A 27,953-nucleotide genomic window follows, 5' to 3' on the forward strand; every position below is an offset into this window, starting at 1 on the left:
TAGAATGAGGGCTCCAGTAATGCCCTATATTTTGAAAAGGTCGGTGTACTAGAGTAACCATAACATTTCCTGGGCACCAAATATGGATACCAGCACTTTCCAGACAAGAAATGCACAAAAAGGCAGTTTTTGTATGGGGGCTTCACAACTGCCCTGCTTGCTAACCTTCGTTCCCAGCTGTGTTTATCAGGAACATTACAACAGCACGTACAAGCTCCTGTGTGCTACACATAAGCGTAGTCAGAACACTGGGCCAGTTCACGGCGTGCTAAGCAACCTCAATCTTCAGCTTCTCAGCTTATGCAACCATCCTGAAAGCAGTAACAACTGGCAGACAATAAACTGCACTGGCTGGGAATTTCCCAATCAAAAAGGATTTTTCTTGGGGAAAAAAATCATAAAAAAGGTTATTTCATCATAACTTAAGCACTTCTCAGAAACATCTGCTGAACAAAGCTTCTCCAAGAAACAGGCTGAACTCCCTGTGAGTCAGTTATCCTTTCCCATAGAGCTCAAGTCATGGCAAAACGTGGGATGAGTTAAGTTCGGCTTATAAAAAAAAGGCCGTTACCGTGGTTAGTCAGGAACAACTGGTCACTGTGCAGATCATCAAGAAGGCTCTGTAAAGGGTCGTACCTTTCCCTGGCATGGAGGGGCACCTCAAGTAAAGGCAAAGGAGATTCTTAAGCACTTGATCTTTGAACATTTAACAATATTTTCATGACAACCTACATAAAATTAGCACCTTCATTCACAAGCAGCAATCACGGCCGTTATTCTGACATTCTCTCTGTAGCAAAGCCATCAACATCCCTATTTTAGGTACGTACCCAAACGTGCAGCATTGTCCCTGCAGACCGCAGACGTCACCTGCGATTACATCCTGCAGTTGACAGAGCTCTGCTGCTGGCATTCACAGAGCACGGGACTTTGGCTGAAGAGAAGGTGGCTTTGTAGTTGCTCAATATTTGGACTTTCCTCTCCAATAAGGAGGAAATAAGCCCCATCTATGAGAAGCGATTTACTCGCGATGAGATTCTGCTCCATTAGCTATCTTCCATAAACATGCAGAGTTCCCAACAATATCGACAACATACGGAAAGCTGAATTTTACCCATTGTGCATTTTCCAGGGATTCTGCTCGCTTGCTGAGACTGAATGGTCTAGGCACCTTGCTAGCATTCAGAGCATAGCAAACAGGGAATCTTTTGGCTCTCTTCCCTCTTCTTAAACTGCCTGAATTGTGCAGTTAGAGGTAAGATACAAAGAGTCTTTCACCACCTTATCCCCACATACACCCTACTTTCAGGCAGGGCACAAACTACAACCCTGGTGCTCCATTCTAGCATAACACTCTCCATCATACTGCCTTCAGAGAAGGGGTTTGCTCCTCAGCCATAGAGGATAGGGATACCTACTATTTCTTCCAACCTCCTCCAAGGAAAGGACATGCATTCAAGCTATCACTGCCCAGGAAAAACCTTCGTTCTGCAGCATGAACCTTCTCAGAACATAATATGGAGGAGGTACAACTCTGCCCTGCCCTCAGTGCATGCTGCTTCTTTACGAGTACGTTCATTCTTCCCAGTTATCCAAGGAAACTCTCGTTTACAGCAGTGTTTCAGTACATAATTGCTCGTGGCTTTTAAATAACGCCTTTAATGAAGACATTCAAGTTGCACGGTGTGTCGGATCCTTAGCATGTGACTGTTGAAATTCTGCAACATCACATTTCTCCAGGGAACAGATGACATTCCGAATGACAACGCAGTGACAGACTCCTCAGCTTCTCACAGTGAGACCTCTCATGCAGCTATGCCTTTGCTTAAGCTTTTGTGATGCTTTTCACATATACGCACACTGGCTTTAGGATTGGATCCTCAGAGCTGGAAAATCAAGAATTAGGGCACAAAACTCCTAGCACATTTTTTAAAATACTGATAAAAATATTTAAAATACTTTAAAATACTTGAGTCCTGAAAAGGCTGGGTTCACTAGGCTAAATTAATGCTGACTCATAGCATCTGAGGATGAAAGGCAGCACTGAGTCTCATCCCAGACTGTTGACACACACACAGACTTATGTCCCAAACACTCCTCCTCTCTCTGGCTCTAAGACATCTCAGTCTACCTAGAAGAGTCAGGCTCTGAAAGAGAGTATACAAAAATAAAGTCTGTCCTGCCTCAAGGCAGAAGAAATGTGGAATAGTAGTTCTTCCTGGTTTAAGGTTGTTTAAGACCTTGCTGTGTGTGCTGTAAGGGCAGTAGGTATATTGGAAGGACTCAAACTGGAAGTGTTATTGAGAAGGATGAGGAAATGCCTGAAGCATTACAGGGAACGGTACATCTAAGTGTCTCACTACAGGTCTGAAAACAGAGCCCTGGCTTGCAGCCCGACACCCATTAAAATTGCAACCCAGCTTTTAGCATGATGAAACAATTACAATAGACTGGTAAAATCGGTAGGCCAAAAGAAGTCTCTAGTAGATGTGTCTCAGATGGGAGCAAAGCGCTCAAGAATTTATCTCAGCACAGGCCTCACCAAACACCAAGTCCAGTGGCAGGAATAGGACTTGCTGTTCTTCTGATGCTGCCTGTGAGGATGGCTCAGTCCTCCCCTACATGCCAGACAACTGCGTGTGCGGTGACGGATTGCATTACCATGATGCAGTCCCACTGCAAAGCACTAAGAGCACCAAGACTCTACTCAGAGTTGTACAAATCCCCTTGCTACATGCCCTTTTATACATGAACCCTTCTTGCACAGACAGCCCTTGCCCAAACTAGGACCTGTACTGACCTACCTAATACTACCGCTCCAGGTACATGAGCCAGTTCACCAATTTAGTCAGCAAGATCTTCCCTATTTTCAGAGACACAAGCTATTATTCTGACATGGAAGACTAAATACAGCTGAAAAACTATCCCTGGTTCACCGAGAAGGTTGAAAGCCAGCACTGCTCTTCTGAGAAATTCCTGTGCTATGTAACACGCCTGATGAGTGCTGAGATGCTTCCAAGGATCCTGCTCTCTAGGCAGGCCATCTGCTTCTGACAGCTCAAGGTCTGGTCAGAAACCAACTGGAGGATTCACTGAGTTATAATAAATAGAGGTCAAGTCAGACAAGTAGTATGTCATCACATACTTGGCCACACTATGTATCTGCAGACGCGTAGAATTACTTTGGGCATCTGTATCTTGGTTTCTTTGAGGAAGTTACGCAGTTCATAGCTACTGAATTTAAAGTGTTAAACTGGAAATTAGCACAATATTGTTTCTATAAGGCCTCTACCATAAACAGCCTTAGAGTTTTGCCACATAGAAACCATTTTTAAAGAGTTTCAAAAAAAATAAAAAAATAAAAATAAAAAAATACACACACACCTCCTCTCTAAGAAACCCTGTTACTGCTCTGCAACAAATCCATATGGCATGTGCAAGCAACAGCACAGATAAATGAGTCCTTCTTCTGCTCGTTATAACAACCTCTGAGTATTTCACAAAATATCACATAATGCCACATAATTTGTCTATCTCCCCAACAACCATGTTCAAATGCATGAAAAGAGCACTTCTCATCTTACGGATGCAAAATTAAGGCATTCATTCACCAAAGATCTCTCACAAAGCTATTGATAGGATACAGAATCCACATGTCCAAAGTTGCAAATAATATAAAGAGCCTTAAAGACATTTGAAAAATGTCCATCTCCATTAGAGTTACACGGGAAGATGCGGTCATTAGCCCTCTACTTGGGATTGGAACATGCTGCAGCCCATGCTTGCTAATATGTACGGTGGGCAGAGAGAGGCTGGTTCATATGCAACAGCAAAAGAAAGTCTTGATAACATTTACACTTTTTTCCCCCCCGCCAAAGAGAAGCAACAAAAGCCACTGCATTCAGGCCACCTCAGACTGTGATGATTAGAGACCCACTTTCTCAGCATTTTACTTCATTGCCACATCTAATTCATTTTTCTATCACTCCATGGAGTGACATTTCCCCTAGTCCAGCTCTCAACATCATCTTGGGCTCTACTCTGTAGAAGATGATCTCACAATATCTGGTCAGCACAATTTTCAGTTGTGATCCATGAATCACACAGTCAAAAAAGGATGGGAGGGGACACAGCAAGACAGTAAAGTAAGAGCTGATTAATTTAATGACACAGACACAGAAGCTAAACCAACAAAATTCATCCAGAGTGGTGAAAGATGTGGTCCACAGGCAAGATACGAATCAAAGCCACATTCAAGGTGTTCAAAGAGGCTATGCTACTATGGTGAAAGAAGCCCCCCAATTCCTCGTTGTTGCAAGGGAAGTACCTTCCCAATTAATATCCACCATACACATGACACGAGATTATTGGATAATTGTACTTTCTTTCACATTGTGCTTCATAAAAGTTCAAAGTGCTGGGTAAGGAATTTACATAGAACTACTTGTTTCAGTTGTTTCAGTTTGTCAGTTTTTCCTGTAGTCACTGTAGCACTTGATATTGTGGTCAGCTTTTGCAAGACAGCTCAGTAACAACAAACTCAGTTGTAAAAGATGGGTTAAAAGTGTGATTTAGGAGTTTCCAAGCTCACTTTGTCACATGGATTTCATATAATGGTTTGTAAAGAGAAATATAAAAGTTTTCTCACCACTGTGAAGGTCTTCAGTTTCTATCCTTATTTTTCTATTCTAAGAGGCCGTATCTCCTGCAAAGACAACTGGAAGTGAGAAAGAATGCTATTAGTCATTTTGCTTTTCTGTTTTCTCTCTATAGAAGACCTTTTTTGTTGTTCTTGCTGGGGGTGGAGAGGGAGGGTGATGCCAAGGGGAAACCCCTTACTGTGACGGCCAACATGCAGGGGTGCTGACAGTTTTCACAAGGGTTGTTTTCACTGCCACATAGCTTAAATAACTGCCCGAGCTTCTCTGCTGGCCCTATTCCTGACCACATATAAATGCTCCCAGCTAAAAATGAACTTAATTTTAAAATGAGCTATTGGGATGATCAGAAGATTAAACCTTATGTCATGTTAACCACTTTACTCATTAGTGCTACAGGGCTGTAGGTGCAACAGCCACAGTTCACTTGTTTGTTACTAGCAGCACCAGAGGGGTTCTACCACGTGCTCCTTCTCCTGGAGGCAACATTATCTCAAGACACTAACTCAGTGGGAGCAAAGGCAGGTCCAAAGAGTCACCCAGCAGTTTGCGCAGGGTCCAAGGGCTTTGCCAACTTGCAAACAGGTGTTAGGGGAATTCTCTCCCAAGCTAAACACGTACAACCACACAGCCAGCTGAAGCAAGTCACACGCTGCTCATGGTTTGCTCCAGAACAAGATCTGCTTAGCAGTTCCTCAGCTAGTCCTAAAAGCCTAACGTGACATTTCTGAACATGCTATCTGCTGAAATCAGCCTCTGTTAAATTGCTATAGCTCGTTTGTCTTTGCAACTGATTCCTTCTTCTGTATTGCAAATACTCTCCAGTAGGGACAAGAAATGGGTGACTGGTGTCCTACCTCACTCAATTTATCCATATGGATACTCCATCTTCTGCCAAAGACCACAGTGAACTTTTGGACATGTCCTATCAGAATTGCAGCTTTTATTTTAAAACATGATGGAAAGTTCTTAATTACTTCTGCATCTGAAACACCCTGCAGCTCCCCAAAGCACTTTATCTACCAAAAGCTCTTGTGACAGACTATCACAGCATGTCCCCTTTCACCTAGTAATATAATATATCATAATATAAATAATATTATATATATATACATGTAATGTAAATAGTATGATATAAAAATATAAGTATTTTGTTTCTGCTCCAGGAGTTCTTTTGATGACTTTTGTCCTCTTGAATTTGATGAAATGCTGAATACCCAAGTGGCAAGTAATCTTTGAAAATCTAGTCTCAAGAGACATCAATATGAAATTATTCAGATTAGAATTTTAATTCTTGAACTTCGAGGGCCATGCCTGTTACAAACTATTTTAGAGGACAAAGAAATATAACCAGAAAATGGAACTCAAAAGACTTTGTTTTGTGCATTGCTGACTGTTAGAGTTAGCTAACAGCAACATTGCTGCTGTTAGAGAAAACACCTGAGGACATCTATAAACTGGGAAAAAAAAAAAAAAAGTTTTACTGAATGTGTTCTTTCTTTCCAAAGAATACCGCAACCATCTAGTCTGATCAAATGAGATGTAACACCTTAAAATAAGAACGTGGGACATCCCTTCGTAGGAACATCCCTTCGTATTCTGATTATTTTCCTGATTTACCATTTGTCCTCATTTAATATGAAGAAAACTTTATGCAGTAAATAATGACTCCAGGGAAGAGAAAGAAAATTAAGAGTAAAGGTGCAGCACTTAAAAGGAAACTTGTATCACTTTTATTTTCAAAGAAAATAATGTAGCTTAAAGTCTGCAAATGTTCAAGGTAGTTTCCCATTATAATGAAAGATGAATTGTTAAAGTGATTTAATATTTTCAAACAAACAAAAGAGACTTAGAAGTGTGCTGTGACACAGGCAGATAAAAACAGTAGCCCATATCTATCAGAGGCAAATCTATGGCTGGTGGGAGCTAAGGGATATATGTTCCCAAGGCCAAGACCCAGTCATTAGCAGGAGCTGCCATGAAATACTGTCTCCAGAGCTTCAAGAGAAAAGCAGCTGAGATTCATCCCCAAACCTCACGTCAAGCAGAGCTCAGTGACAAACAGCAGCACCAAAACTAAATATTAACCCCCAAAAGCATGAGTCAGTGCTCAGCACAGTTCTACAGCCTTGGAGAATACACATTTAAACCAAGCGCTTCAGTCCCTCCCATCTTGTCTGACCTTAGCAGGTCCCTAATCACAGTATGTGACCCACGACAAATATGAGCACCTGAACCAGCTACTTCTTAGCTTAGATGCAGTCTAGACCACAGCAGCTCTCCACAGAGATATGAGCTTTAATGAATCTGAAGACCTGAACCAAAACATACCATGAGCTACACGGTACTATCGCCAGGAGTTTTCCTCATGCAAGAACCTTCTTGAGAATATGCAAGAGGAAAATAAGTTGTTTAGCTGCTCCTCTTCTGATGCCCAGCCCTAACCCCAACTCGAACCTGAGGTTCTGAGATACACCCATCACACAGATAAGCTGATAAACTAACCATTAAATCCTGCCAACTGGAGCCCTACAAACCTTCTGAATGCTAACAGTAAATATAACCTTCAAACCCTCCATTCCTGAGGACACGTCCTAAGCACAATCCAAAACAGTTTTCAATATACCCCAGTTATGAAGACTAGGACTACAATTAACTGAAGGGTATTTGGCTGTGTCTGTATCAGCTCTTACCTTTGCAGAAACTAGTCTTAAAACAAGTCGGTCCAGTTCACCAGTCCTAAATCAAAACCCAGCCGAAAACACTGTTGCAGTTATTACCCAACACAACTCCTAATTTAAGCAGAAGCCATGAGATCCTGCCTGCAGTAGCCTGAAGGCAGAAAACATTGGTACTGCAGGACTGAACATTAAACTGAATCCAATACTCCCTGCTGTTGGACTCAGCCTTACAGTAACACTAGTATGAGATGGAATGAAGGACTTGAATTAAATGTGAGCATTGGGCCTGGCAAGTGAGAACTCAAGTGTTACCATATGCCACTGCTATATTTAGTGTTAAGGGTAGGATTTGCTTTAGCTTAAAATGCTAGATTCCTTGCTGGAATGAGTGCTGGTAACACAGGACACAGGCTCTGGGTGGTTTTCTTTGCAGGTATTTCTCTGGTGAGGTCACTGATGGACCTTAGGTCAAAAGCAAGTCTGTAGAAGCAGAGTCTTCAATCACAGGCTGAAATGACCAAGTGCAGAGGACATTTGCAGTCTGCTGTTACACAAAACAAGGGAGATTTTGCTGAGGATTTTGGCTGTGGTAGAAGGTCAGGTCTAACTAGCAAGTCAGTCACACTTCCCTATTTTCAACGCCAATGCACCACTATTTAGCATATGGAAATGAACCTGGATATCTTTGATGCTTAGTCAAACCTTAGGCATTGAGTTTTGCCTGTCACTGCTGTACTTCCACACAGTGGTGAGACTTCTTTCTCTTCTCAGTATTTAGTCGTTTGTTAACAACAGTCTCTAAAGTCTATCTCAGCCTGCCTTTACTACTAAACCACAATTTTCCAATCCTATGAAATGCAGCCTCTAACTCCCACCAGGGAATGCAGTGTTGAGGATACACAGCAGGATCCTGCCTTCAGAGTGCAATTTATAGGAAAATGTACAAGGTGCACTTTTCATTACATCACAAGATGCATACCACTAGGAAGCAGCTTAAACTCCCTGCCTAAACCACCCACAGATTCTGTGGCAAAAGGAAATTTCACACCGACTTTATGATTGGGAAACAACTAAGTAAAAACTGCAGGACTAGACCAGCTCTCATTCTGTGCCAGACTTCTGCCCAGTGACACAAGTGGGACAATAATACCATAGTAGGGCAAAGGAGAGGATCCATATTCCATCTTGGTCCACGAGGAAATTGCTGCAAATGAATAACAGCTGTAACGAGAAGAAACCATTTAAATGTTGTGGAATCTTGTCAAAAGAACAGTCAGGAAGCAGTGCAACTGGACACAGAACTTGAATTGCTTCATGTCCAGCCCCGTGAAAGAGCGTGGCATGCAGAACAAACATTTTCTGATGCTATTATTCGTAACCTTTAAAGCACTTGAATATCAAAGCTCTTATCCTGATATCCTATATGAAACTCCACCCAGTCCTGTGGGAACTGGAGTGAGAGCTTCAGAATGAGCCTCAGACTTTTTATAAATATGTTAAGACAAACAAACCAAAAAAAGTCAACGTATAAAGAACATGCAAACACTTTTATTCCCTAGTGATCTGGCATTACTTTAGTCCATTATTCCTGCTAAGTTAACACCACTCAGTGCTTTCTTCCGAGAGCATTAAGGGCCTAATCCAGTTCTTACTGACTTCCAACGCACCTATAACATACACATGCAAGCCATATGACTCTTGAACTGTTGAATTTCCACAGCTCATGTCTCACTGGACAGGAAATCAGTCTTACAACTCCACTGCCAGAAGCTGCTGGGGCTGGGAAACCCTTAAAATAGTTAGAGGAATGAGTTGTGAGCCCTGCTAAAGCACTAGACAATTAGCATAAGGCAACACTTAAGCTCTCTTTGCTTCCTACACTTCCAGTACTGATGATAACCAGGGGTAAATTCTTTCACAGCTGGGTATATGTTTTACTTGGATGTTGTTGTTTTGCTCTGTCTCTGACTGACTGCCAAATATCTCTCATTATTTAGTTTTGAAGAATTGAGGAAGTGAAAGAGGGATTCTGGAACCCACTCCAGGTACACTTTTAACGATTAAACTCATGGAAATCTCTGCTTACTACTCACCAAGAAACTCATCCACATGTAGGGCTTCCAGAGAAGCCCTGTTTTGGAAATGAGCTTTAATAAAGATATTTATACCATTTGTAAGTTCTCAATGGACCTGTCACCTCATACTTGAGGCAAGATATTCCTTAACACATTCAAAGATAAGCTTTGCCCCTTTTCTTGCCACAAGGGATTACACACACACAAAGTATATCCACCAGGTTTACTGCTTCCTGAGCATTTCCTGGCAACTAAAGCAACAAGATAAACCTCATGCCTGCTTTTCCTCTAAAAAGGCAGCATCACAAGAAGATGCTCTGTGTTTTTTATATTCCATTTGGAGTTAGCAATGGCATGAGCCATTATTGGTTATGCTGTATTTTTAGTAAGGACCCTACCCTCTGATCTTAGAGGGTGACCAGCAGAAAAAAGCCCATGAGTTGGTACAGAATCCTAGTGGGACTCTAATATACCAACAAAACACACTTAAAATAGGAAGTTTTTGTGACTAGCCTAGTGGAATACTTGGGGGGAAAGGGAAGGAGAACATTAAAGAAGCTGTGGAGGATTTGCAGTTTTGTTTTGTTTGGATCTGCACAGTAGCCTAGCCCTTACATAGAAATCAGTTTTTACATTTGCTTCGCTTTATTTGAGGGCTGTGGGAATGGTGGTAACCAAGCAACATCACAGAGCTGGGGAGCTCTGCTTAAGAGAATCACTCGTAGGTACCCTCACGAGCCCTGCACATTTAGTGCCTGCAGGAGCAGCGGGGTCTCCACTTCCACAGACATCAGGGGCCAGTGAAGATGCTCAGGAGAGCAAGGAAAAGATTCAGGACAATCTGTGGACTCCTACAGATTTCCCATGCCTCTGAAAACTGCCTCACTCCTAATTGAACTCTGCCACCCCTTTTGAGCCTATTGTGAGTTTTATTTGCCATTTTTGTACACTGAAAGAGCAATCTGTCAGGGAAGCTTGCTTTTACTGAAGTTGAGGAATGCTCTAAAAATAATGAATCTCAGACAGGGTAGATGCTGACAAGTTAAAAATAATCTCCGCAGATTTATTAGAAAGTTCAGAATGTGGACTCATATAAATTTAAGCATGTTAGTTTACACAGAACATAAGATTGTGATTATTTCTAAAATAGGATCACAAAAAGTGTAAGTAAGTTCCAAAAAAATACCCACAATGTCATTTTCTGGGCAGAAACTATCCTCCCATTCATCTCTAGCAAACCAGAACAATTAAACATTTTGCAGCTTCTAGATTAATGACAGCTGGAATACCTCAGGCTCAATTAAAGTGCAATCACCACTGTTTTCAAGCTGGCACATCCTCCATGTAATCTGGCTTTGACTTCCCAACAGAAGGGCAGAAATTTCAGAAGGGAGTAGTGCTTCGTATTTTGCACAGTTAAGTGAAATCAGTTCTGGCTTTGCTTTGCAAAGTAGTGTTTTTTCAGCATTTTATAAAAAACAGAAGGCAGCGAAAAAAAAAAAAAACGTCTGAACAGTTGTGCTTTTAATTGCATGAAGGATAGTTTCAGGAGAAGCATAATGTGTGGTAGATAATGCTGTGGATACTGAGTTTATGCTGCAATTCAGTCGAGAGCACTATAGCAGCTAAGTGCCTTAGGTAAGGCAGTGACAACAGTACCAAAATCAACATTTTATAGCTATAGCAAATGTCCTATATAAATAGGTATTATGAAACTTAGACTGGACACTGAAAGACCCAGTCCTGAGGAACAGGTTTACAACTTATCCTTTCCTAGACATTATTGTAGGTTAATCCTAATTGCTTAGAGACAGAAAACAATTTCACCCTCTCAGTCCAGGCTGCAGCAGGCAAACACACATAATGTTGATGTATCATAACAGGTGATACTGGATTTTGCTGTGTGATCCACATATCAAAGACTAAAATAAATAAGAACACCAGAAAGCTCCAACCACATACTGCACCTAGAAATGCTTCCTCCAGGCTACACTGGAACACGGAGATTAGGGAGCTTCAGGGGATTTGGCCTCCAGTTGCCCTGGCTGGATTTATGAAAAAACATCAGATGAGAAAAGGGAAAGCCTGAACCATCCATCAACAGTACATCATGCCAGGATACCCATAACATTAACTTTGCTTTTATAACAATGTAAGCAGGCACAAAGTCCCTGAAGGAGATAGTATCTCCTGGGAATCCCTACAAAGCATGGCATGGGGATCTTCACTGAGCACCACTCGGAACAGCAAGTACCCCCGAGAGAGCACTGACCCTGCTAGGGATACAGCAGCAGTGAGATCCTCAAATCTGTTCCCCCTCAATTCTTCCTAGATGACCTAATCTCTGGAATAAAGGATGATGGAAAGCTCACAGCCAGCTATTGTACGAGCTGTTTCACACTCCTCTTTCCTTGCAGACACTCCTGTAAGAGCGGAACACAGCCTAATTCAATGCATTTGCTTCCAGGAAGCACATGCTTGGGTTTTACAGCACAGAGATCTTGGGATTAGAACTTGTTCCTTCTGCTATAGAAGTCTAATCCTTGTCACCCTCCTTTTAGCATAGGGAAACATCCTCTTCTCCTATTCCGTAAAAATCCTGATGATAGGACTATAATGAACATAAGTGAATCCTGAAATCAACCTACAACTGTAAATCCAGCTCTAGCCTCTCCAGAAGTTTTAACAGAAAGAAAGAGCAGAATCACTCACAGAATCTTGGTCAGACTATCATGACTGCAAAGAGAGCCATTCCCATGGGGAATTTCACACCACAATGGGAAGTGCACAGAGGGCTCCCAGTCCACAGACAGCAGGCTCCATGAAACACCAACTCACACATGAAAGCAGTCATTTCATGGCAATGACAGATAGCCCACAAAAGCCCTGAAGTTTGGAGCAAGTTTTTTCAAGTTAGAATTCACTGTTTCTTTGATGACTTAAAAATTTTGGCTTGGAATTCAGAAGAAAAACTTGTTATAGTCTTTTACTCATGGACTTAAATATCAAGCAGAAATACCACTACCCTACCCTCTCACCCCTCTCCTGCTGGCGTGTTTGGATAAGAGTGAGTGAACATTGGTGAAAATATCAAATGCCTCCAGTGATCTCCAATACATTGTAGACTAAAGGAAATCACACTTTGGCTCGGTCTTACAGTATAATGCCCTGGGCATGGATCACTTATTCAGAATTTCAGTCTATATTTACTTTCCTGGGAACAAATGTGTATTTACTGCTTATGCTACACCTCAGCCCCAGCAAATGACTTAGCACCTCTGTTCCAAGTGCCTTAGATATATGAAGGGCAAAGTCTGCTCCAGCAATATCAACTCGCCCACAAGACAGTCTACATTCTTCATGGTGTGCTAAAATAAGGTAACATAACATTTCATGAGAAAATGTTGCATGGAAAACACTACCTCTGTGTAGTGTTTGAGCTATCATCTCTAAAATTCATCTAAATTCAATGGCACATTGGTATTTAATTTTCCAATTCATTTCTTAAGAATTTTGCTTGTTTGTTTCAAGGAAAAGGGAGAAATAGGCACAATAAAATAAACACGGCAGGATATATACCATGGGTTATATAGCTACATGGTATATGCTCTGCTCACATTATTTGATGAAGTCAAATCAATGTAATTCCTCGTATGGAATATGATCTTCAGTAGGAAGAATTGAGGCTCTTGCATATCAGCCAGCAGCTAAGTATCCATGCCTGCACTTTTCACAAATGTTCCCTGACCACCTCATATTCACATTGACCTGCTGATACAGAGAAAAAAAAAAAAAAAAGCCTCTCCACCTTAGTATTTTAACCTTCAGTTCATAAATACATCTCTCCTAGTGAACTACCAGAGCAGGTGAGTTTGAGAAGCTATAGGAGCAACCCCTGGTAACTGCTCGGGACTGCAGCACATTCTAAAGAAAATGGCCATTAAGAGCAGATTAACCAAGGTAGAAAGTAACAGTGAAATAACTATACCTTTCAGATATAAAGAAAATGCATCATTTAATAACACACGACATGCCAACAGCAAACTATCAGCATTCAAACAGCGCCTGGAGCATGGCTGAAAATGCCAAGGCTGCACTGCTGTCTCGCTCCACGGCCATGTCCTGCCAGTAGCAGCTGAGGGAGCTAACCCACCTAACCGGTGCTCCAGACCAGAGAGGTGGTGTTAAGTACCTGCTGCTGCGCACACAGGATTGCCTGGGGGGGTGACATCCGGACAACAGGGATTCAGTGGCCTTAGGCTACTGCTGAAGCAGTGCCTCTCTGCCAAGGCATTAGCTGGCACGTGGTTCTCTTCTTGCCAGCCGGCCGTTCTGGTGAGGGCCCGTCAGGCTCCGTGTTTGTTCCTATACCGATCCCGATACAAGATCAAGCTGGGGGATGGTAAATTTGGTATCATCTTCCAAAGAAGCAACTACCCGAGAAGATGAAACTGATGTAAAAGAACATCCAGAGTCAGATCAGCATAAATCATAGCATCCTTATCTCTGGCTCAATATTTGACAACACCTATGGTGCATATGCTTTCTCAACTTCCTCATATTATCCATGCTGAAAATCTCACTGGGAGGGTTCAGACAGTTCTTGCATAGCCGATATATTTCTACATGGTCCCTGTCAACTAAGTGCCCTTTGGCTGTTTCTTTTTATCTACATAATTTGCTTGTTTATTTTGTCTTATTTTTTCTTTAAAAAAAAAAAAACCTTTGGTCATGAGCAAGCATCCTTCCACATCTGCATTGATACAGAGGCTTAATAATTTATGGTCCATCTTTAAAGTCATCCATATGCGGTTCATGTGCCCTATGCTTATCATTTCAATTAGCAGCAGTTGTTTTCCAAAGCACTTTCCTGTAGCCAGCACTACAATCTGAAAATACCTGAAAATATGGCACCTAGTCCCCCTGAATTCCAAAACCAAATTAGCAAAAGAGAAAGCCTTTTCCTCACGTCTGGTAGCAAATTCATTAATACCAATACTTAAAAAATAAAGCAAAGAAAAATGTGAAATTAAAATAAGGAAAGCCACTCATTATTACAAACACAGCATCAGTTCCAGTGGTTCACCATAAGGCCCATAGGACAAAAGCAGCCCTGCAAGCTCACTCGCTCACTCCCATGCACAGTGAAAAGCCTTCCCTACATTCCTAAATTACAGTCCAGTGTTTCAAAACAAATTCTTGCCCAGATCTTTTGGCAAAGTGGCACTTCCTGCCATGCTATTTGACCATTTCTATTAAATCTTTTCTGAAGAGCTGGCCTTGTTTTTCCAGGTAGCTCCATAAGGATGCAGAAGCTGTAGAAGTAGGCATAAAGTTCTGCCTAAAGCAAGCAGTATCCCAAGACATAAGATGGCCATACTTTCTTCTTAATAACTGATCTTCAAGGTTGATTTGGGAGGGGAAGGGTCTTTTTCTGTTTTTTTTTTGTTTTTTTTTTTTTGTTTGTTTGTTTTTTAAATAGTCGATTAAGTGTCATAATACTAGGTTGAACTCTTAAAAAAATAAAAAAGAGCACAGTTAAACCAGAGAGTGATATTTTAGAAGTGTGCTATTCAGTTAATAATTAATAATTGCAAGATCATTGCTTTATCTCCTTTATATAATCCAATGTCAAAAATAACTAACCCTTTTTAATAGATCTTGCAATTCCAAGGAAATATCTTTTTCCATTTAAGAAGCTCCTTGTTACAGGAGTAAATTAATCTACTTTCGCTCTTTAGCAACTCCATTAAAATACTTTGCAAGGTACCATCATTCACCTACAGTCTGATTTGCAGAGGACCCGATTACAAACAATCCCAGTTCAAACTTTTTATACCCAATATCTCTGAAAAATCCACTATGGAGAAGGCTATTAGAGTCTTCTCACTTTCCTCATCTTTAGGGTAGTGAGCCAAGAGAAACAAAATAGCGCTCAGGTCAGATTCAGTGTAACCAAAGAGAAGTGACTCATGTTAATGGATCAACATGGGAACATAACTCATCCCATTAGTGTGGAGAAAGGAACCCATCATTCTTCGTTAATCGGTTGAAGTGCAATGGATGAATTTACACACAAGACCATCTGTTGCCTTCTAAAAGGCAGCAGTGGAATGACTTTCCAGAATGCCAAATTGTCCTTGTTCAGAATGTTGTTGTTGTTGTCATCATCCTGTTCTCCATATTACAAATTATAGCACTTCCTATTCTGGAGCACCTTTCCTCCCAAAACACTCTATGGACTTTGAACCCTCTTGCAGAACTGCCACAAATTTCAGGACTGAGCACTGCAGAATTTATTATTTATTGCATTTATTATGAAGCATTGACAGGATCTTCGCTTGAAAAATCTTTTCCCCAGAAATTAAGCTGCAGAGGACCTGGATTTCACCTCTTCCAGATACAGGAAGACCTGGGTTCTCTCACAAGAAGAATAAATTGAGAAATTACATACCATACTGTGAAGTACATCCAATAATATATCAATAAAACTTTCATCGCTTAGAACACTCTTGTATCAAGAGGTCGCTTAAGGTAAAAAGTAACTGCAAATAAAAAAGGAGTTAACAAATATTAATTAGATCATAGGGCAAGATACTGATTTTACATCAGTATCATAATAGTGCAACCCCACTGATGTTCAGGATTTCCTGTCTTCAGCGTGTGCCAGGAAGAATTATGATGCTTTCCATAGCACCCTTTTACATTGACAGATAAACTCTAGAGAGCCAGAACTGCCCAGCTGTAAAGCTGCCTGCTCAGCTCAAGGATTCCCCAACACACTGCTGTTTGGGCAGCTATTTTACCTCTTTCTGGATAAAGCTGTCATTATCACATTAAAAAACAGAGTAGTAATTGTAAGCAGTTATGCAGCTCTGGCACCACAATTTCTGGCCTCACTAGTGCAAAACCCTCTGATGCACTGGAAGCATGATGAAGAAACAGCACATGCAGGTCAGTGATTCAAAGGGACAAGACTATGGATATTAGAGAAAGGTGGGCAGTCTCAGCAACAAGTGTTTTTGTTGAGTAACAAGGAAGCAATGATGATGGGCCAAATTCTGTGCTTGCCTTCCCTTCCCTTGTGTTTCACACCTGCTGGTCTCTGCTGGCCAGAATCATCACCTCATGTTCTGTGGCTTCCACCATGTTTGTACATGACGTAGCTTGGCTGCTATGGAAGAAACCCTCCACCCATTCTCATCAGATGTGTTATTCATTCTTCCACTCTATAGCAGCAGACAAGAAGCCTCAGGAGTCACAGAACACAATTCTCTCCACTGAAATGCTGAGCAAGCATCTGCCTTGAGGGTGTCCTCCTCCCCAGCTCCACAGCAAAATATTACAAGCTCTGATGCTACTACTGAAGCACAACTTCTGGCCAACATCTCAACAAACCAGGCTGCTCAAAATAATGTATAGCCAGCACCAAGTTATTATTGGAAAACACAATTACAAAAAAGGCAACATTTTACTCAGTCTGAGTCCCAAAGGTCATTAAATCAAATGTTGTGCAGGACAGTATTACTGCATAACATAGCTATTCCCCCCTATCAACACTGTAAGGAGGAATCTCAACAGCTATGACATCTTGGGACTTGTAGGATTTTCCACGGCTACTCTAAACCACAGTCTCTGAGCACATTCCCACTCAGTCTGAGGAGTACTATACTGAGATTGCACATGCCAGGCATTTAGCACATTTAATTCCACACAGAATCATACATGGACTGTAATCTAAATACTAAAAGCAGACAACTTAAGCACAGTGCAAAAGTGAAAGCCACAATCTGGAAGGATCTGCTGCACTGAAAAGGTTTTTGTATTTATCTTATACATTACTAAGAAAAGAAATAATTCAGTCTGAAATGACAATATGAGTACATGCTTCATCTGGAGCCAAAGTTCTCCTTGTTGGCAGTGATGCCTAAGTCAACACAAAAGGTTCAAGGCCTGTTCTACTACCCCATTAGTTGTCAGTACACAGGGGCTTTCACCAGCAATAGGCACGTGCTTCTCTGTGCCATGGAGAGGACTTGCACAGACACACCGAAACTGAAGCTTCAGGGCAAGCTCTGCACACTTTTTTTTTTTTTTTTTTTTTTTTTTAAAAAAAAAGGAAAATCACCTAGGAGCCTGAAGAAATACCTCCTTTGACAAACTTTCCATGGCACATCTTTTGGTGCTGCTCCCAAACAAACACAATTTCCTGAGTGGATGTTGTACAAGACTAGGACAACAATCCACCTTCCCAGAATGTGGGACATTTATTTTTGCAACACTCCCAAGCAGGTTGGCCTCACCAGTAGAGCAGTTCCTTAATTGCAGGATAATAATTAATTGCAGTGAGACTGCACTGTTTAAACAGCAGTGGTAGCAGCTTGTTTAATGCAAACCCAAAATATGCCCACAGCTTTCTAGAATAAACATGCCCAAAGAAATCTTACTCACAGTTCCCCAGTAATGCACAGCACAAGCAGGTAACATTGCTCAGCACCGCTCAGAATTTCACTGTTAGCCACTTCAGAAGATGAAGAATAGTTCAAAGACCTAAACATCATCTGCTCTAAATTACCTACTTTAAGTTCAGCAAGACCTTCAGCCAATAAACATCAACCTAAATAAAATATACCAACTTACGAAGGCCAAGAATTCACCCCCAGCTTAGTGTGGCAGCACAGTGGTATCTGGAAACAGGCAAGGCTTCTTTGCCGCTTGAACTCTTATTTTTTCAACACTTGGAACGTCAGATTCACTAGTAACAGTATACAGTACACAGCCATAAGCATTTTTTTTCCAGTAAGCAAACCACTAGAGAGAGTATTGAAAGGTCTATTATAAAAGCCAATCACTATCCTTTTCTTGAGTGACCATATGAAAATCTGTGATGTTCCACAATGGACTGAAAGGACCTTCTGTCTGCAGGAAAAGGACAAGGAGTCACTAAAGTTTTGCAGATTCATTTGTAACTTATGGGTTTGGAAGCAACTGTATATCTTCAGTTAAGAGCGAACCAGGAAAACATGTATTGTCACTGCTACGCCACAACTCTTTCCTAATACATATATGCACAGAACATTTTTTGTCCCTTTTGTATATTAAAAAAGAGGCCTTCTGTACTGTTGTTTTATAAAAAAATAATAACAAAAAAGACACAAGAAGATGAAGAAGAAAAGAGGCATTCTATACTGCTGTTTTACAAAAGAAATTTCAGAAGTTTCAAACACATGCCAGGATATCTGACTTTTTTCCAGAACTGTAATTAGGGGCTGCAGCACTACTTGCCTGGACTATAAAGCAAATCAGAGGCTTTTTCTTTTTCAGTACAAGATCTAACAAAAGTATAATTACACTGGGATAATAAATGAAAGCTTTGTAACTGCTTTTTCATAATTCAGAGAATTTGCCATCACTCATAAAGCATACAGGGGCTTCTTCATCAAAAGGACAATTTTCACATTGAGAAACCAGCATTTCGTTCTGAACAAATCTTGAAATTTGTTTCCAAAGTCTCTCCAAAAAAAGGGTCAATTTTGCCTGCTGCTTTTTCTCATAAATGGGAAAATGTTTCATCCCCCTCCACCCCCCTCAATTGTACTTTCAGTTCTCTGGTTTTACACACAAACATGCACATATACAAAGTGGGATTTGCACATAGGATTTCATTATAGAGTTTCTACCCAAGTTTCCCATGGACAAACTTTCAGCAGGAAAGACAGTAAAGACTAATAAGCAATAACAGATTTCTTCTAATCCATATCCAGAACTATGGGAATTACAGCACTTCCATTCAGAAACAAAAGTCACTACCGTCAGACTTGCCCTCTTCACCCGTCTTTTCCACCCACGCACTGTGAAACTAAGCAGTCAAAAACAAAATGACAATTTTTACTCTCCAGTTTCTTGCTGCTCTGCAACATCCCAGAGTTTATATTCCTTGTGCTCCCACAATCTTTCTTGAAGTCAAGCAATATATTTTGCAGTCACCATTGGATCAAGATTCCAGGTAAAAACAGATTCAGCTCTTCTGACTGTCCTACTAAATTACATTAGGCTGGTCTTTAGACGAAATTTTGTTGCTATGAGAATGTCATAATGCCACTGTCATACACAAACTGAAAGTAAAAGTCTTGGCATGCGAAATACATCCCCCAACATCCATAGCCCATCATCTCACACAGAGATTCACTCTGTGAAACATTGAGTTACACAGTTCTCGAGACTGGGAAGAAAACCTTCCATATGCAAAGCAGAGGCAAAGCAACGCTGCGTCGTCTTCCCAAATCTCAGGGTGCTCAGGAGTAAACAGCTCAAAGGGGAGTTAACGCCACAGTCTCCCCCCACCCACCATCTCACTGAAGCTCAGTGTTCTTTGGTACAATAATGCTGTAGAATGCAGCTTTCTAAAGATGTATTAGTAGGGGAAGGTGATAGATTGGGATACCAGAAGTTCAGGCTAAAATAAAGGCACTTTCCTATCAAAATTTCGCTACTCTATTTTTGCACAGGAAGGAGAAAGTCACAAAAGAAAGCAACTGAGGAGGAAAGAAAATACGGGACAGACGGAGAAACGCAAGGATAGACAGTGTTGACAAATGAGGAGGGTGCAGGAAACAACTACAACTGCCATAGGTATGGAGGCATATTCCTCCACATAGCAACAGGGACAATAAAATCCTTCATGGAGATTTACCTTTACCCTCCAGCTCAGAGGAAGGAATAGAGTTCAACCTGTCCTTCAGGTGAGGAGGGCACCACTTTGGGTTGATTTGAGAAGATGTCTGAGGAGTTTTGTGAATTCTGCATAAATAGTCTTACCTATAGCGTCCAGAGCCCGACACTGGAAGCATACTAGCCATACTGAGACTGGGACTCTGAAAGCGTACTGGGAATAACAGTCCCTGCAGTGACAAGCATGGATGAAACAGAACACAAATATAACCTTTGGTGGGGACAGTCTGGCAGGAAATAATATGAAACAAATTGGCAATAACTACTAACAGACGTAGCTTTAGCATTTCCACCATTGCTAGAAGAGAACTCAAAAATGTAAGACACATTTTAGGCCATTGCAATTTTGTGCATTCTCTTGAAAACAGATTCAAACCACGTGTTTCAATTCCAGATACAAATTTCCTTGAAAATCTGGGAAATGGAAACAAGGCTAGGTCAGGACAGCATCCTGTCATCTCTTCATGTGAGAAAGATGAGGTAAAAGAAAAACTGGATCTAGACGCAAGCCACCCCTAAAACCCAAAGAATTTGGAGATACAATATTCAGTCTTTAGACTCACTACTAAATGCCAGATTCAACAGCAGCCCTAAAGCAGACATCTCTGTTCAGGGTCCACCAATTCCAGAAACACCTGCCGGAATAAGGACTATGGAAACAGTGCCTGCAGTTAAGGATAATCCTGAAAACATTCTGAAAGGCATTTACTTTCCTTCATCTTTCCTGTAACGTTTTCTTACATAGTAGACTTCCCAGAACTGTGACCTTATCTCCTTATATATTTATACAGTGCCTGACACAGTACAACTCTTATCTAGATGGGTGTCTCGTTACATTTAACAGATTCTGCTGTTCTTGCATGGGGCCAAATTCCTTCAACTCCTGTAACATAGTGCTAGAAGAGAACACTCATGGTCTAGCAACAGCACGCAGCTCCAACAGGTTTTGATGGGGCTTACAAAACTCATCAGCTCGCTCTAACCCCGGAGCCACTCAGTATTTATACAGGTTGACTCCATTCATGGAAACAGTTGTGACAAGGGCACAGTGTGCTGCTCACAGCAGCTTAAAAACTGTAGCTAGTGGCATTAAACAGGATACCACCCAGAGGATGTCTTTGAAGGCCGCAGCAAATAAGTTTCTGGCTAACCTTGATATTTTGCATACTGCACTCTTTTCCATTTAGTTTACCCTCCCTGAACAATCACATTTAGGAGCTATTTTACAGTTGCACCATATATTTTAATGAAGGAGCTCAAAGAAACACGGGAAAAAAAATGCTTTATAACTAGCAAGTCAAAAGTTACCAGAAAAGAATTCCCAAGGAAGATCATTAGTTGCCTTGAAGCCTATTAAGCACATGCACATTTTCAGGCTAGAATGAAGCAAACCACCTGAGGGGAATGTCACCTAGATGAAAGAGCTGGATTTTCTGTGATGTTTCTTAGCTCTCTCCTAAAGAAAACACACCTGGTAGTACAAGGGATTCACATCTTGGGATTCTGAAGTTGAGGCTAGGGAGGAAGCTTACACTATTCATTTACTGCTCGGCAAAGGAAGCATTACATTAAAATAAGGAATAAGAAGAGAATATTGTCAGCTATCACTGCATATCAAAGAAGGGATCACCAAATGATTAAATTTTCCAAGCACAGTAAGAAAGACTAGGAGCATGGCAAAAGAAAAGCCCTGTTACCTCAGTGGTGCTTTATCTGCTGCTGATAAAGTGAATCCACAAGTGGGTGGGTCTGTGCAGGAGCAGCGGCCAGGGCAGGGCAACCTTCGCCCCCGCCGCGGGTCAGCTCGGCCGGCAGCGCCTCACGGCCCGGGCCAGAGGCAGCGCCGCCCGCGCCAGCGCGCCCAGCCCGGCGGCGCGCGGAAAGCCCCGGCCCCGCTGCCCGCACATTGCCGAGCGCGGCTCCCACCGAGCAGCCTGGGCCGCCGCTGCCCCATTTCGGCGCCGGTGCCAGCGGGGGCTGGGAGGCCGGCGCGCGGGGCCCGCCCGCACTCGGGGCTCGGCGGCGCGACAAGAAGCGTTGGCGGGGAGGTAACCCGGGCTAAGCGTCTCCCCAGCGCAGGAAGGGCCCGCGCGCACGTGCCACCCGCGGCAGGAGCGGGGCAGGGCGGCGGCCGGCGCTTACCTCGGAGGCGGCGGGTCGCGGCGCTGCCGCTGCGGCGAAGAGGCGGCTGCGGGGCGCGGCGGCGGCGCTGCCACGGCCGCCCACGGGGACACGCCCCGCGCCCCTCCCCCCGGCCGGCACCGCCCACCAACGGCCGCTCCACACGCAGCAACGGCCGCGCGCCGACCGCGCCCGCGTCGCGCAACGGCCGCCGCGCGCGCCCGCGCCTCCCGGGCCGTTAACGGCCGCGAGCGAAGCGCGAGGGGCGCCCTCGGCTCCGCGGAAAGAGCCCGCCCGGGCTCGCCGCGGTGTCCTCCGTCACGGGAAGGACTTCGAAGGGAAAGCTGCGCCCTGGGCTCTTGGCGGGGGTTCATCTTGCAACGGTTTCACAGTTCGTGCGCGCCCTCCTCGCCGCCTGCCCATAAATTCCTGGAGTGGGCAGTGACAGCACTGTGGGCACAGCGTAAAGATCGATTCAGGAACTTTTCACTAAGCAGAATGAAAAATGCGGCATAGATCATTGCTAGCATATGAATCTTCCTGTCAGGGTGCTCGCAGCAGGCTCCTAGAGCATAAAAATTTACTGCAGGTTTTCCAGTAATCAGTGTTTTAAAATACTGCTAAGGCCTCCAAAATAAATTAATAGTCTGAGCTGTTGTTAAGACCTTTGTCCTGTAAAGGAGCAATAAATGTCTGTTTAAAATTTAAACACTAGGATGTGCAGATACACACTGAGAAATAAAGAAAATCAGAGATAAGGTTCCATAAACAACTGTAATCTGGATTTACTATCAGTATTGGTGTCTTACACCATCAGTCCCTTAAACACATATTGGTGCCCCTTTTTAAGAGCAATGTGGAAAAATCACAGCACTAAGGGCACATATGGGGAAGCTCGTGGATTAATTTCCATTTTAGGTTGCATGATTTTGATGCTAGATTATGTAGAATAAAAGGAACACCATCCTGAAGGAACACCAGTCCTTCCTCGCCAAGCCTTTACATGCACCTCTTCCTAACGATGCAAAGGAGAGTCTCAATTGCAACACACCTCTGCTTTACTCTGCCCTTTTTAGCATTGCCAGCATTTATTTGCATCCTAAGCTCTATCAAGTTCATCCAGGAATTTTGGAAATAACTCCACAGTTCAAGCCAACAGTGCACTACATCCATAAAGCAAGGATGCCACTGACCCTTCAGCGAAAGCAAATAGACAAGAATCATGAACCTGGGACTCATCTAGGAGAACGCAGGGGCATCGCATACGATGAAAGGCTCTAAAAGCTTTACAAATTAGATTTGGATATGGGAGAGTGAGGAGAAAGAGAATGTGGGGAAAAAAGAATGCAAAAGGATCCTGCTGTTTAGCTCATGCATAAACTGTATGTGCTCAGCCAAAGGTCACTCCTTTTATTTTCTCATTAATTTCAATGACAGTATATGAAGAACAACCTACAAATAAGCACAGCCAGAAACAGCCTAGGTTTTTTCTGCAACAGTGTAGTGAGATGTAAAATCCGAGCAGCAACTTCACTCTGTACACTTTCATTCAACTTTTTAAAAAGAAATGACAGAGTCGATTATTGAAGTTGAACTGTAAATTTATTTAGAAAATGTACGTAAAATTAAGTGACCTGTTTTTGATGCACTTTCCTTAAGAAAAATGTTTAGTACATTACAGCATATCCATTTAAAAAGAACAGGGGCACACAAGCACTGGGGAGCCCGCAGGTGCATACAAAGGCGAGCACAAGAAAATTCCATCTGCAGCAAATGAAAACAGAGGGCAGAGTGGGAATATAGAAGGATTCATGAATATCTGCAGCAAACATGGTGAATAACTGCCTCAAATGAACATTCAGGAAACAGGAGCCTTTCATACAGACACTGATGCAACATCTGCCAAATTTTTTTTTCAGAGAACAGAAGAAAAAGCCAACATCTACAGGCTGATCTCCAGACTAGGTGTCACAGGCTCTGTATCAGTGCTGAGGGAGTTTTTTTGAGTTTTAGCATTTCGCCATCAGCTTTTCAATCTCTGCAGCAAATGTGAAAAATCTTTATTGATTTTTTGTGTATTGACTGTATGCTGAGCCTACATTTTTCAGAAGACGATATCAGCTGCCCAGAGTTTAGTTCTCATCTTCTGTTTATGCTAAATAGCAGTATGAGGCTTCTGGTCAACACATGTTTTGACTGGATCCTCTGTAGAGTTTAGTCACAGATAAAGGTAAAGTAAACGCAGACAAAATGCATCTTTAAAAAAAGATAGAGTAAATAGTAAGAAAAAAACCTGCAAGTCTGTGTAAAGCACAGTATTTCCACTCTCTAGTAGAGCACTGTCAATCTGTGTCCGCTAGGGACCTGGTCTCCAGTAGCTGGTGAGCTATCAGGAAAAGGACATTGAGAAGTGACAAGTGTGATATGCTAATACCAGATACCAAGCTGCAGTAATCCAGAGGGACGTCACAACATAACCTTTGTAAATACACTGTTTCTGAAGGGGAAGAACACAGCACCCTGATACGGATTCGTATCTTGTGCCAGGGAAAAAGTATTACTGCTTTCCTAAGGGCTGAGCATGGAACAGGAGCCAACTGAATGCAAGGAAAGGTGAAAATCTATCCCTTCTTGTTCTCTCCCCTTCTTCAGACAAGAACCGCTCCTGTGAGACTTGGAGCAGCCAAAGCGTGTTACCTCAATGACACCGCGTCCTCTTGTAGCGCTCCTCAATCAGTCTCGCAGCACTGCACAAAGCAGGTCACTGGCATTGCTGCTGGCTCAGAGACAAGGGACAGCAGCACAGAAACAAATGGTGCAGAGCATAGCTCAGCCGCAGAAACGGGACGCAGAACTTCGCAGTGTGCCCAGTGCAGTAGCCTCTAAATCTCACCCTCTTCTCCCACTACCGACCATGGGTACTGCGTGGGCTTGGGCCTCCCTGCGATTTGTTCCACAGCTTGCCACACACACACGAACACCTACATGCACATGGGGTATGCATCCAACTGTAAAACCACATAAATTGCATAATCTTCCTCTGGAAAAAAAATGCTATTCAGATAATATTTTTCAGCATGGTAATCACTGAATGCAGCTGCTAAAAATCTGGCCAAAAGCTGCTTCCTCTACACATTTTTTCCTAAAATAGCCTACATAAGGGAAAAATAAATGCCTTCTCTTTTTCAAGGAAGGAATGGAAGATGGAGCTGTTGAGAAGACAGTTGTTTCACATAAAGCATCTAGCATAACAGCCCAGCAATCACTAAAAAACAAATCTGGGGTTTGACACTACCATTAACACTGTATAGCTGTAGACAGCCACCCATTTAACAGAGCTGCTCCTTGGGCGGTGGCTAACAACAGGGGGCAGCTGAAAGGGCAGAGCCAAAACTTCCACATGAAAAAGGCTCCAAATTAGTTTGCTTCAACCAATACTGTCCTGTATCTAACACAAAGCAAAATGGTATTTATTTATCCTGGTTACTGCACCAATCTGCCAGGGAATCATCCCTGAAGATGTTACATACTCTCACATATCATGTAAAGTAGGAAAAATAGGGTCAGTGAAATCACATCTGGAGTAGTCAGCAAAATCTTTCAGTGAAGTGACCAGATGCTATGATAAAGACACATGCTCAGGCCTAGGCAAGAATTTACAGGGCTTAAAAACAGGGCATATATTAACAGAATTAAAATCAATGCGTTAACATCTGAGAGGAGGATTGATTCAACACAGAAACTTGGAAATACAATGGTTTGCTCACAGTGCTCTGGCAAGGGATCTGAGGGTGAAGATATGGAAAAGAGCAAGTTAATCTGGCATATGAATGCAAAGGGTCTCTTTAAAGTTAGGAGGAAGGAAGATAATGATATTTTATCCTGGCTTTTGTTAACTGCAGTTAAAATATGTGTCGGCAACATTAATGGAAAGAAGTTCAAAGAGAGGCACCCAAACTGATTAACAACGACATGTCTTCAGGAGAGAGGTGTTTACATGCTCAGCTTTGGAGAAAGCTGCCAAGCAAAGAAGGGAGAGACAGTTCTTTTGGGGGGCTTATGTGGAGTCACAAAGAGGACTATTTGGAACAAAAACTTGCAAAGAAGAGAAAGGAGATGCATGATAAGCACAAAAAAAAAAAAAAGCTCTGACAATCATAATGGATCAAAAGCCTAGAGAGGCTGTTTTCTCACATGTTATCAGCAGAAACTTGTATTCAACATTTAGATCATTTTCATAAACAGAAAGCTTTTGCATTTGCATGTGAGATCCCAAGTCAGCTTTTTTTGGCAATCAAATCTACGGGTCAAATTCAGAAAGGATAATTCACACCCACACATAAGTTAATGGCCATTACGTTAGCTCAGAAAAGGCCTGAATTTGATTAAATGTTTATGTGCATGTGGGCTTTATGCTACAGAAACAAAGAGATTATTGTTTTGCAATGAGATTATTTATATCACAGATAATTTCAAGTGCTGCTCTGATATCTCACATTTGGTTGAAAACACAATGTCCTCAAAAGACTGTGACAGTCAAAGTACAATTTCTAAGAGAGAAAAACATTTAAAACTATTGGGAAACAGTCGAGTTAAAATCTTCATGGAACCATGCAGTTGAAAAAAGAACTTTTTCTGAAGTAACACAGCAGGATCTTATGGTGTCTAACATTTCAGGATGAGCAGACTTGAGCAGAGAGGTAAACACTTAAGAACAACTGAAGTTCAAAAACAAACAAAAGCCTTGAGCTCACTCCTGTAGCAAATGGGAAAGAAGAGAGGGAAGGCTTGGCAGAAATCAGCATAATAGTAGGCTTATTGTTGAATGTAAAAGCCTCATTTTCCACCAGCGTCCCTTTTCTGGGAAGCTGCACAACCCCTCTGAATGCACTTTCTATAGAGATGATAAATCTATGTTAGAGATTTATGCACATTCAGATTAAGTCGGGAAATCAGACATGAAAAGGATAATTAAAACAGAGAGACAAAAACCTAGAAGAAAAATTACCAACCCCCCCCAAAACAAACACGACTAACAACGCACCATGATATATCATGTCCTGGGATTCTGACTCTGACTTTGGCACCTATTCTTGGCTGTGCAGTGTACGGGATAAGCAACCTTAGGCTATTCCTCATGGCAGTTCCCATGTGGTCGGCACAGAGGGGCATTCTGTACAGCAGCACATTCTGGCCTGTAGTGTAGTGCATGAGCAGACCAGGCTTGACATCTTCGGTCCTCCCTTCCTGGGTGCTTTTGGTGATTTCCACCACCTATCTCGGGTGCTAATATGTGGTCAGTGCTGAAGCACAGCTGAAGGAGTGCATCCTTTAGTTGGAAGCAGCAGTTTCCCGCAGAATTTGACTCCAGGGAAAAGCGGAAAAGCACGCGCAGTCACCGGAGGGGTGCTCTCCTAAAGCCACTGCTGCATGTCCTGCAGGGCTGGGACCCATCCCATAACTCCAGCACCAAAAGAGCAGGACGTGCCCGCTAGCCCAGCTCATTGCTAATCATCTGCCTCGAGCCATTACTGGGACCAGAAGACCTGAGTGTCCATAAACTAGATAAGAGCTTTTGAACACAGCGGTCACTGTTTGGTAACAGACCAGTCTTTCTAGTGAGGTACTGTGAGACTTAGCTGTTTTGACACAGATGTCACTTCTCCCCTTTTGGCTTTACAAGATGT

The 27,953-nt window shown here is 42.4% G+C and overlaps 1 protein-coding gene across 2 annotated transcripts in view; it reads right to left on the reverse strand.

The window, feature by feature from the left end:
• SPATS2L (spermatogenesis associated serine rich 2 like) overlaps positions 1 to 22,352 on the reverse strand; it is a 71,411-nt gene extending 49,059 nt beyond the window's left edge. For both annotated transcript variants that reach the window (XM_088534724.1, XM_088534723.1), the window contains exon 1: positions 22,288 to 22,352. The gene's annotated coding sequence lies outside the window, so the exon portion shown is untranslated. The remainder of the gene's footprint in view (positions 1 to 22,287) is intronic.
• Between the last annotated feature and the right edge of the window lie 5,601 nt (positions 22,353 to 27,953).

Source organism: Tinamus guttatus, unplaced genomic scaffold (genome assembly GCF_059628265.1).
Source record: "Tinamus guttatus ecotype Peru unplaced genomic scaffold, ASM5962826v1 Tinamus_guttatus_pri_ptg000592l, whole genome shotgun sequence".
NCBI lineage: Eukaryota > Metazoa > Chordata > Aves > Tinamiformes > Tinamidae > Tinamus > Tinamus guttatus.